We start from the raw sequence: 12274 nt of genomic DNA, 5'->3' as shown, positions 1-12274 counted from the left end.
CCCAGTATCTAGGAAAGTAAAAATAACATTCAATCAAATTAAAAGCGAAGATGTTAACATAAAGAGTACAACGGAGAGCAGTTAGGTGGAAATAGTACACTGAGGGCCTCTATGAGGTCGATGATTTGTCTGATGTGCTAGGGGAAGAAACAGGATTTAATTGAGAGGATATAGGGAATTCAGTATTAGAATCAGATTATAAGAGAGCTTTGGAGAACTTACGATCAAATAGGCAATTAGGGCGGAAGATATCGATAACATTCTATCAGAATTTCTAAATTATTGGGGGAAGTGGCAGCAAAACGGCTGTTCACGATAGGGTGTAGAAATGTAGGTCCAGCGACGAACCATCTAACTTCCGGAAAAATATCATCCACAAAATTCCAAAAGTGACAAGTGTCACAATTAGCGTTCAATCAGCTTAACAGCTCAAGCATTCAATTTCCTCACAGGAATAATACACAAAAGAATATTAATGAAAATTCTGGGTGTCTTAGATGACGATCGGTTTGGCTTTAGGAAAGGTAAAGGTAAAGGTACCAGAAGGCATTTCTGACATTGTAGTTGATAATGGAGGAAAGACTAAAAAAGAATCAAAATATGTTCATAGGATTTGTCGACCAGGAGAAAGCGTTCGAGATGTGCAGTGGAGCAAGATGTTCGAAATACTGAGAAAATAAGTTGTAAACTGTGTGGAAGACGGGTAATATGCAATATTTACAAGAGGAAAGAGGGAGTAAGTAATAAGAGTGGACTACCAAGAACGACCTAATCGAACTGAAAAGGGTGAAAGACACTCTTGAATCTGCATATCGAAGACGCTGTGATGGAAATAAAAGTAAGATTCAGGAGTGGCATTAAAATTCAAGGTGAAAGGATATCACTGATACGATTCGCTGATGACGTTGCTATCCTCAGTGAAAGTGAAGAAGAATCATATCATATGCGGAGTAGAATGAACAATATAATGAGTACAGAATATGGATTGAAAGAAAATCGAAGAAAGACGAAAATAATGAGGAGTAGCAGAAATGAAAACAATGAGAAACCTAACATAAGGAAGATGGAGACGAAGTGGTTGAAATTAAGGAAAGCAGACTAGCACTCAAAAAACAGCATTTATTGCCAAGAGGTCTTCTAGTACCAAACAAAGGCCTTAATTAGAGGAAGAAATTTATGAGAATGTACGTTTGGAGCACAGCTTTGCATGGTAGTGAAACTTGGACTGTGGCCGGCCGAGGTGGCCGAGCGGTTCTACGCGCTACAGTCTGGAACCGCGCGACCGTTACGGTCGCAGTTTCGAATCCTGCCTCGGGCGTGGATGTGTGTGATGTCCTTAGGTTAGTTAGGTTTAAGTAGTTCTAAGTTATAGGAGACTGATGACCTCAGAAGTTAAGTCTCATAGCACTCAGAGCCATTTGAACCAAACATGCACTGTGGGAAAACCGGAATGGTAAAGAATTGAAGCATTTAGAATGTGTTGCTATAAAAGAATTTAGAAAATTAAGTGGACTGATAACGTAAGAAATGAGGTGGTACTGCGCAGAATTGGTGAGAAAGGGAATATGTGGAATAGACGGACAAGGAGAAGGTACAGGAGAATAGGAAATCTTTGGAAACATCAGGGCATGTCTTCCACTGTATTAGAGAGAGCTATAGAGGATGAAAGAGGTTATAATACATTCAACAAATAATTGTGGACGTGGGTTACAAGTGCTACTCTGTGATGATGAGGTTGGCACAGGAGAGGAATTTGTGACGGGCCGCATCAAACCAGTCAGATGACTGATAGCTCAAGGAAAAAGTGTCTGTGATACCTTTAATGTTATTTTGTGCGTAGCATTGTTTAAGACTACAACTTTTGACATCGGCTAGCTGCCGGTGCTGTTCATTTAGGAGGTAAAACGGGTGACTTCTTCACTCAGAAACATGCCACGGACACACATTATGGCACTAAACATGCTGTTTCGTAGGTATATTTTTATAATGTGTGCATGAATACTGCAAAATACTTTACCAAAATATGGTAGCGTACAAACTGTAAAATACGGCACAAATCTGGGACGCAATATGGCCGCTCAGCGGAATAGTTTTTCTTGTATGAAAATTGCCGTGTGCAGCTCGTGATAGATGGAAGCTGCCGTTTACGAGAATGGCCTAAGCTCGCACAGGGCGACTGAGATCTTTCTCCACTCTCGGACACTGCCGGCGCGCTGTTTGAAGTACACGTATTACCTGCAAAAGCTGTGGAAGATTGAAAGCCGTAAGTGTATACCTAGTTTAACACACACCGGACAGCAAGGGTAACATGTGATGCAGCGATAGGTTGTTGAAAGGTAACTCATCGAGAAAGGACGCAGCCACCGGCCGTAACAGATTAGAAACAAAACGTGTTCAAATCACCAACTATGCGAACTAGAGATTACTGTGTTCTGCCCCTAATGGCACTCAATGCCGTCACGCCTGGTGCTGGGCCCACGCGATAATGAAGAATGCAATATTGAAGCGCCCATTCTCGATGGAAATTACGCACAGTGATAAGTCAATCGTGATGCTGTATGTCGATCCGAGACTCGTATGGAAATGGACGTGGAACCACACCTGTGTCTGATGTTGACGTTGGGGATACAACTTTTGGGGGCCGGATCAGGACTATGATTATAAATGAATATTTCGATTTCTGATTGATACATATATTTGGTAAAATTTCACACACACAACACCCTAATATTCATTATGTTCATACTGACGGTAAATCTCTCTATCCTAAACAGCGCTATGAGCAGTTCAGAGGGGAAATCTACGGTAAGTTCCTACTGAACTGTCTTTCGCCCTGACTACTGTTAATCATAACAAATGCTCAATAAAAAACGGGAAAATGTTAGTCACCACTTGCCACGCGGATTTGTTAACATTACGGGCGGCGCACTAACAGATACTTTTGCGAAATCTAAGCGATCCAGGACGGTTTACAGTCCTCAAGATTTCACTATCTCTTATTACTGAAAATAAGCATTTTAACAGCCGCCGACCGTTGTGGCCGAGCGGTTGTAGGCGCTTCAGTCTGGAACCGCGCGAACGCTACGGTTGCAGATTCGAAACCTGCCTCAGGTATGGATGTGTGTGATGTCCTTAGGTTAGTTAGGTTTAAGTAGTTCTAAGTTCCAGGGGATTGATGACCTCAGATTTTAAGTCCCATAGTGCTCAGAGCCATTTGAACCATTTTTTTAAAAGCCTGTCTCTGACGTCATCCGAGGATGCGCGCGCACCTGATTTTTGACTGACACAGATCTTATGATGGCTGGGTGCGAAGTGATATACAGGGTGGTCCATTGCTAGTGACCGTGCCAAATATCTCATGAAATAAGCATGAAACGAAAAAACCACAAAGAACGAAATTCGTCTAGCTTGAAGAGGAAACCAGATGGCGCTATGTTTGGCCCGCTAGATGGCGCTGCCATAGGTCAAACGGATATCAACTGCGTATTCTTTTTAAATAGCAATCCCCATTTTTATTACCTATTCGTGTAGTACGTAAGGAAATATGAATGTTTTAGTTGGACCACATTTTTCGCTTTGTGATAGATGGCGCTGTAATAGTCACAAACATTTAAGTACGTGCTATCACGTAACATTCCGCCAGTGCGGACGGTATTTTCTTCCTGATACGTTACCCGTGTTAAAATTTACCGCTAACCAGTTGCGAAAAAGGTTGATATCGTGTTGATGTATGACTATTGTGATCAAAATGCCCAACGAGAGTGTGCTATGTGTGCTGCTCGGTATCCTGGACGACATCATCCAAGTGTCCGGACCGTTCGCCGGATAGTTACGTTATTTAAGGAAACAGGAAGCGTTCAGCCACATGTAAAATGTCAACCACGACCTGCAACAAATGATGATGCCCCAGTAGGTATTTTAGCTGCTGTCGCGGCTAATCTGCGGCTAATCAGTAGTAGACAAATTCCGCGAGAATCGAGAGTCTCAAAAATGTCGGTGTTGAGAATGCTACATCAACATTGATTGCACCCGTACCATATTTCTATGCACCAGGAATTGCATGGCAACGACTTTGAACGTCGAGTACAGATCTGCCACTGGGCAGAAGAGAAATTACGGAACGATGACAGATTTTTTGCACGCGTTCTATTTAGCTACGAATCGTCATTCACCAACAGTGGTAACGTAAACCGGCATAATATGCACTATTAGGCAACTGAAAATCGACGATGGCTGCGACAAATGGAACATCAGCGACCTTGGCTGGTTAATGCAGAATGGCGATGTACTTTCAACATGATGGATGTCCGGCACATCGCTCACGTGCGGTTGAAGTGGTATTGAATAGCATATTTCATGACAGGTGGTTTGGTCGTCGAAGCGCCATACCCGGGCCCGCACGTCCACCGCATCTGACGTCCCCGGATTTATTTCTGTGGGGAAAGCTGAAGGATATTTGCTATCGTGATCCACCGACAACGCCTGACAACATGCGTCAGCGCATTGTCAGTGCATGTGCGAACATTACGGAAGGCGAACTACTCGCTGTTGAGAGGACTGTCGTTACACGTATTGCCAAATGCATTGAGATTGACGGACATAATTTAGAGCATTTATTGCATTAATGTGGTATTTACAGGTAATCACGCTGTAGCACCATGCGTTCTCAGAAATGGTTAGTTCACAAAGGTACATGTATCACATTGGAACAACCGAAATAAAATTTTCAAACGTACCTAGGTTCTGTATTTTAATGTAAAAACCTACCTGTTACCAACTGTTCGTCTAAAATTGTGAACAATAAGTTTGTGACTATTACAGTGCCATCTATCACGAAGCTAAAAATGTGGTCCAACTAAAACATTCATATTTCTTTACGTACTACACGAATATGTAATAAAAATGGGGATTGCTATTTAAAAAGAATACGCAGTTGATACCCGTTTGACCTATGGCAGCGCCATTTAGCGGGCCAAACATAGCGCCATCTGGTTTCCTCTTCAAGCTAGACGAATTTCGTTCTTTGTGGTTTTTTCGTTTGATGCTTATTTCGTGAGATATTTGGCCCGGTCACGATCAGTGGACCACCCCGTATATACGTATGTGCGCATCGGACGGCCAAGGAAATAGTTGTAGCTCCCCTGCATTGAAACTCTGCCTTCTAGTAATTTTAGAACGGAATTGACAGTAGAACATGACTTCTGAAATACAACTTTAAGAGACCTTCTATTGTTCGTTATTAACTTCAAGGACTTAAGACTTGTTATAACTGTATTATTTAAGAAGTTTCATCACGTGCTTCAACCAAAACTTTGTACCATTAATATAATCGATACATAAGGTGATTTTTGTTCCAAATTTAGTTTTCAGTAAATTAATCGAAAACTATTAAATTTAGGTTAATGTGGTCATTTTTATGTTGAATTGAAGCATCATTCAAATTTTCACATTTCTAAGTCTAATGTGTAGCGCCTTCAATTTTTCTTAGAAACGTGGATTGTAACCAAAATATTGCTTTAATCACTTTGAGACTTGTGCCAGTTAGTTTTGATATACATCTGCACATTATGACAAATTTCAGGCTTTCTAGCTGTATTATTTAGAGCCACTTATTTTTTTTCTGAAAACGATCTATTTAAGTAAAATACTGACCTAATCAATCTGATACTGACCGTTTGACCATTATTACATTCAATCCTTTGTGGACAAAGTTTGAGAAAGCAACTACAACATTTAAATTCATTCTTATTTATGGTGGAATATTTGCGTGCCACACACAGACGCGTTACGGTGACGTGGCGCTGCTAGCAGTAAACTGGGCTACGTCCCGGCACACTCGTTCGTCTCTGTATCTCTCAAACGATAGAACGCTTGTTTCGCCGCAAACGGTCGACGCAGTTCCCTCTGCTGATGCGTCAAAACTAGCCGTCAAAGTGGAAGCCCAGCTGCTAGACACTTGTGTTCCAGACATCGCCACGTTTTCCTTGTGGATACTTGTCTTTGTAAGTCAACCACATTTCCTAAATCAACTTGTCTTGTACCGGGTACCTCTCGTATAGGTCATCAGGGGCACTTTCTCTGTTGTTTAGACAGAACTTCGCAAATTGCGACAGCTCTGTCGAATGGGCGTGTAACATTCCACTTTAAAAATCATTTTCTTTGTAAAGGGAAGCAAACAGAAGTTTTCTATCTGGGCGCCGCATGAAAGACGTGATGAAGAGTGCAGTCTATTCCCTGTCGTCTTACTACATGTAGTCTCATATTGTGTGATATCCCAGCGTTGTTAAAACAATTTGCGTCGGAATTAAGTGAGAGACAAAGCCTCCCTTAAGAGTCACTGTTAGGGAACGTGTGCACGACTTGTTAAATTATCCTTTAGAATTTTGTGGCCCTAGTGGTTAAACTTAATTTGGGGTTTTCTCAGTTCCTTTGTTCAGCATACATACACGATGAAAGAGGGTTTGCTACGTACGGGGTGATCCAACGTCTGTTAACATTTGAGAAGTCAGTACGACACGGAGTAATCTAGGTAAAGAAGTGAAAATTGACAGGTATTCCTGAAGTTAAATGTGGTTTTATTGAAACGAAAAAAGTGCTCGAACTGAGCAACAGATGGCGCTTCATACGATACAAAAGCAATAATTAGCGTAACAGTTCATTTTCAGCAAAGAGTATGTTATTTATGACAAATTCTCAACACGTCATCCATCATTCATCAACAATACATGTTGTCCTGGGACAATGTTGTGAACATCACTGTACAGCATATCAGCATGTATTATGAGGAACTGTCGTCGGAAGTTGTCTATTAGCAGTATTAATGAGGTCGGACGATCACGGTTGACACGCGACCTCTGGTAACGTCACAACCAATAATGCGAGGCCTACGAGAAAGACAGGCCACGGCGGGTACGTCACGAAGGTAGTCTTGGGCTTGCTCCCTCGCTGAAATCAGCAGACAAACTACGTTTCAATACCTGTTAACTCGTAACAAGGCGTGTCCGTACAAATGAAAACTGAATCTTCTGTCTGGAATCCGCTATTATGGAACTTACTGATATCAGTCCTATAATGATGTGAAGTCCATGGACCTACTTATAATTTGTTACGGCTGTACTGGCGTACAATAAAATAAAATAGTGCTAAAATTATTATCAGTTGCATAAGGCACCAGTTCCAGCATGTAATGAGTACTGTTAAGCAGAAGGGACTAAATGATATAAACAAGTCGTTGTACCATTTCTATCGAATATTGATCTTAAATTAAATTTTGCTGTAGTACTGTTAATCAGTAAGACTTCATACTAGTAGATTCCAGTAGAAGATGCAATTTTCGTTAGTACTTACACGCTGAGCTGCGAGTTAACCGGTTTAGAAACGCATTTTGTCTGCTGAGCTGAGCGAGCTATTGAGTTCAGGACTATCTTCGTGACGTACGCGCCACGGCCTGTCTTTCTCGTGGGCCTCGCAATAATCACACTGATTGAGGTCTTGGGATCTGGGAGGCCAAGCAAGACAGAAATTGTGGATCAGCACGCTATCCTCGCCAGACGATGTCCGCAATACCTCATTCACAGATGTAGCCGTATAGGGTGGAGTGTCATCCTACACAAATGTCGTACGTCGCGGCATGTGTTGAAGGGTCACTAACGTATTACTGTCCAACGCTGTCTGTTGGCCGGTTTTTTGCGCTCGTTTTCAGTTTCAATACAACCCCATTTCATTTCATGCATGTGCGTCAACTTTTATCTGTCTGCCTACATTATTCCACAAATTCGTGCCTCTTCAAATGTTAACGGTCTTTTGGGTCACGTGAACTTCTATCAGAAGTATGATCTGCATGACTCTGAATTTGTTACAAAAGTTTGAACGCACAAAAATGAGAAAGGCATAACATGAAGTAACATGGTGCACAAATAAGTAGATTAAGATAAAAGTGAGATGCTTCGAGGAATGGTTTGCAAAGTTAATTGGAAGGGAACTGGAATTTTCTAAACACGATCTCCCTTTCCGAATGACTTTTAAGTAACCTGCCTTTGCTTTAATAACAATGACTGTGTTGATCGAAAGAGAAACTGAAGTTATCCATGGAACTAAGACAGCACTGTCGAACATGGGAAGGCTAAACCAAGATGATGTTGAATCCATATGTTCTGTTCATCATCACATGCCCGTGCTGCAAGTTACTGTAACATCAGTCGTTGATGTAGTTCAGCACACCACTTGTGTGGCTGGGTGCCATCAGATGAACAGCTAGATGTGCTCTGCTACGAACTCGAACAATAGGCTGACAAGAGAATTACTTCGAAGTTTGCTATCCCCGTTGAGAGTGATGCCAACCGCCTTGTACTGCCTCAAAAGCGAGAGTCCGCTCCCATTTGTTGTCCGAATCCCATATCATTGTTTCGTAGAACTCAACACGAAGGCTGTTTGCGCTTTACATCTAGTAAATTCTATCTACCAGTCCTTCAAAAATTACATTTTCTCCACCAATGGAATTATTGTTTTGTTGTTAAAAATATCCCACCTGAAACTGGTAAAAACGTTAAATCCAGTAAGCTCTCTTTTCCAGCCTTCAGACAAAGCTAAGAGAAAAAGTGAACTCATTCCCTAGTGTAGTCACTCGGCCACCGAGTTAAGTTTTCTTATAGTCCTGTTTCCTTGTATTTTAGGACGGGTAAGAGGCGTCAGTCTCAAAGAATATTTCTTTGACACAGGCCTGACTGCCGACCCTGCTATGCCAAATTCCTTGCTGCAAAACTGTCTTCAGAGTGCCTTTCTCTAATAGGGCACAGGCAGTAAAAAGCACGTTTCCCCAGATGGACTTCACCTTCTTAATGCGTCTTCCATCTTGACTCATATTGTTCCACAGTTACTGACTTCGCCACGCTGGCGCTGCTGGCCTGTATCTGGTCCTCCACTTTCATGTACACAATGTGTGGGATCAAAGTCGTCTTTACCGCTGACATCCATACGTCTTTCCACAGAACGCCTTTTCCCTTATCAGCGATGTCTAATTACACTTGTTTTTCTTGCTGAATATCCTGTCCCACGAACTGCAGTACACCACATCTTGAATGTTCACCCAAGGAAATCGTTATAACAGCATGCACTAGGTTAATTGCAGTACAGTAAGGAAAATGAAATGAAATGAAATCGCTCCGGAAGAGTGACCAGCCTAAACGGCGTGACGCTTTACAACTGTCCCTTCTCCTTATCTACGAACTCCATACGATCTTTGCTTCGCTATTCTGCAGAGAATCTTCACATTCCTCATCTTATTAGTGCATGTAATTTGAAGCAAGCTTGAGTTGCATAACAGCTCATAATTTTAGATTGTTTTTATTTCCGGTTGTATCGCAATATGTGATTCTCTGCCAATCAATGGCCCAAACGTTCATTCTCAGATATTTATTCCAAATCTGTAACTCCTTTTTATACCACTAGACTTCTCTTAGCCAAGATTGCCTCATTTACAAGTGTTACTCTGCTTTTGTATGTCATCCTTGCTACGTAGGTCATGCCTTACTATGCTTCTCAAATATAAGCATTGTTTGACATCGTTTGGATTATTATTGTCAATTTCGATGTTAAGTATGTCAATAATCCCACATTTGCTAATCTCTTCTCTGATCGTCTTTCGTTATTCACTCTCAACTCATGACGTGTACTTACATTACTATTCATTCCATTCAACATTTCCTACTAGCAATGGTCTCAACAGATCGTGTAACTGACATCTGTTCACAGTAAACTTTAATCCCGCTGCTGTTTCTTTGCCGCATAGGTTGAACAGGGGACGAATGATGGTCTCAGTCCTTCTTAAACTGTGCACTTAGTTCTTGGTCTTAAGTTCTTATTGCCCCTTATGTTCCCTATACATATTGTACATTTCCCGTCTTCCGATATATTTTACTCCAGTTTTTCTCAGAATTTCAGAAGTCTTTGCAACATTTTACAATGCGGAATACTTTTTCTGACTTGACATATTCTGTGAATGTGGCATCCTTTAAATCAGCCGCAAAATCAGACCCGCATCGCACGTGCCTTTTACCTTTCATAAACAAAAACAGCCGATCCTCAGTTTCGTTATCCATTTTTGTGTATATTCTCCTTGTCAGTTAACTTCGACGCTACAGCACTTCAGCTGGTCGTGGGGTGGTTTTCGTACGTATCTGCTATTCAATAGTCGTTTATTTTTCCACTTACACTGTGAAAACTGTACTCTCTACGTCATCCATGTCGACTCCCATTTCATTCATCACATCAGGGGAGACCCCGTCGTAGAGTCTTTCAGTTTACTAGTTTCGATTTGTATTATCTCTCCCCCGAATTACCAATGGAATTTCGGCTGCACTCTTAATTTTGAAACACTCGCCTTTAATTTCCCCTGAGGTTGTTTCGAATATTTTAAGTGCTAAATCAGCCCTTCCGATATTCATTTCTTTTCCTATATTTTCACAATTTTCCTGTAGCCATTTCCACTTGGCTTACTGTGGTTAATATTTGTTCCATTCGCAAGTGGCTTATATTACTACATTCCAGTCTTTCCATGAACATTTCATTACTTCCTTCTTTCATCGATCAATTGATGGAGTTCTTGTGTTATGCATAGTTTCTTCACCATTACCATTTTTGTGCCCACATATTTGTCCGCCCAAGTTCTGCGATTCCCTCGTTTTAGAGATTTCCAATTCCTGTTTATGTGAATGGTCTACCACAACATTCATTATCGCAGTAGCTACAGTCTCATTGAACATCAGATGCGCGTCCTCATTTTTCATTACGTCAGTAACCTAGTGATCAAAGTGATTATTCCCTTAATCTTCCGTGTATTCTTCATCATTAGTAAATTGTGATCTGAGTCTATGTATGGTTCTCGTTACGTCTTACAATCCGTATCAGAATTCGGAGTCAGTGTGTGATCATGATGTAACCAAGCTGGAATCTTCCCGTGCTCATAGGCCTTTTCCATGTAAACCTCTTCCTCTTGTTATTTTTGAACAATATATTCATTTTCATCTCCCTAACAACTGAGATCATATTCTGCGGTAACTCATTCCTCCTTTCCCTATTACTGATTCCAGTGTCCGAAGGCTACTAGATTTTCATCTCCGTATGCATATAGAACTACTCGTTCTGTATCCTAATATACTTCCTCTCTCTCATCATCATCATCTTCTTCTTCTTACGACGTCGACACGTAAGCCAGAATTGTTGTCGGCGTTGGACTTTTGTCGAATCTGATGAGGACGACACTGAACTGTCCACAGTAGCTCGCTGTCTGTCCTAATTACTTACTCACAACAAATGCTACTCCCGTTATTCCACTGCCTGCTGCTTTTGGTATTCCCTTAATTCATCTGATCACAAACACTTATCTTCTATTTCATTTAGCTGACCTCCACATTGCTATTTTTGCTTACCTAGCCCCCCTATATGTTAAAACAGTGTTATGCATTGCCTCTGTATCCTGATGCCGTTGATCATTGCTGATCCTTCCACCTCTTAACAGCAGTGTCGCAGCGTCTTCCCACTCAAAGGCAATAAATGCTCCTGAAACTCTGTTCTCTCGTCCAGCCTGTTTGGCAACGCTGCAGGCAGAACGAGAGTGGCTCCTTGTATCTTATGCCTTCGACCATGATTGCTGGTTCTTATTCAGCGTATGGCGCAGTTTTTGGGATCGAATACGGAACCCAGGATGATTTTATTTCTTGTCAGATATGTTATTCATAGACCACGACGCATAAAACGATCTTTCCACAAACAATAACAATGGAATGTGATTTTTGAACGAGAAGCCCGCTTTGCTGAACACAATATGCAGATGGTCTTAATCCTACCTACTTGATGGATTGTGCTGAAAATCTAAGGATTTGACGAACGTTGCACACTGCTTTCAAGAAATGGCAATTTTAATAGCGAGCAATGTAATTAAGGCTTAATGGAAACAAACTAAGTCTAGTGAAGGAAGTTGAGTTTCAAAATAAGGAGATAGGATGTTTGGCATGAAAGGAAAAGATATACTTCTACAGGAACTCCAGATTAGTGTAACCGGCCATTCGTTTATCGTCTATGATGCTTTAAATTCCAGTTTCCCAGTCTTCCCTCGTGACTAAGGTAACTGGTAGTTTCATACAGATACTGGGTTTTTACTTGAGAATAGCATCTTTCTGTCATGATTGTTTAGCTGTCTTGCGTTCATTACAAGGGGCTACAGCGACTAAAATCACAGCAACATCTTAAAATATAGTCTAATGGTATCAAACTTTGT

Source organism: Schistocerca nitens, chromosome 5 (genome assembly GCF_023898315.1).
Source record: "Schistocerca nitens isolate TAMUIC-IGC-003100 chromosome 5, iqSchNite1.1, whole genome shotgun sequence".
Lineage (NCBI taxonomy): Eukaryota > Metazoa > Arthropoda > Insecta > Orthoptera > Acrididae > Schistocerca > Schistocerca nitens.
The sequence above is the reverse complement of the archived record's forward strand: the minus strand, read 5'-3'. Positions refer to the sequence as shown.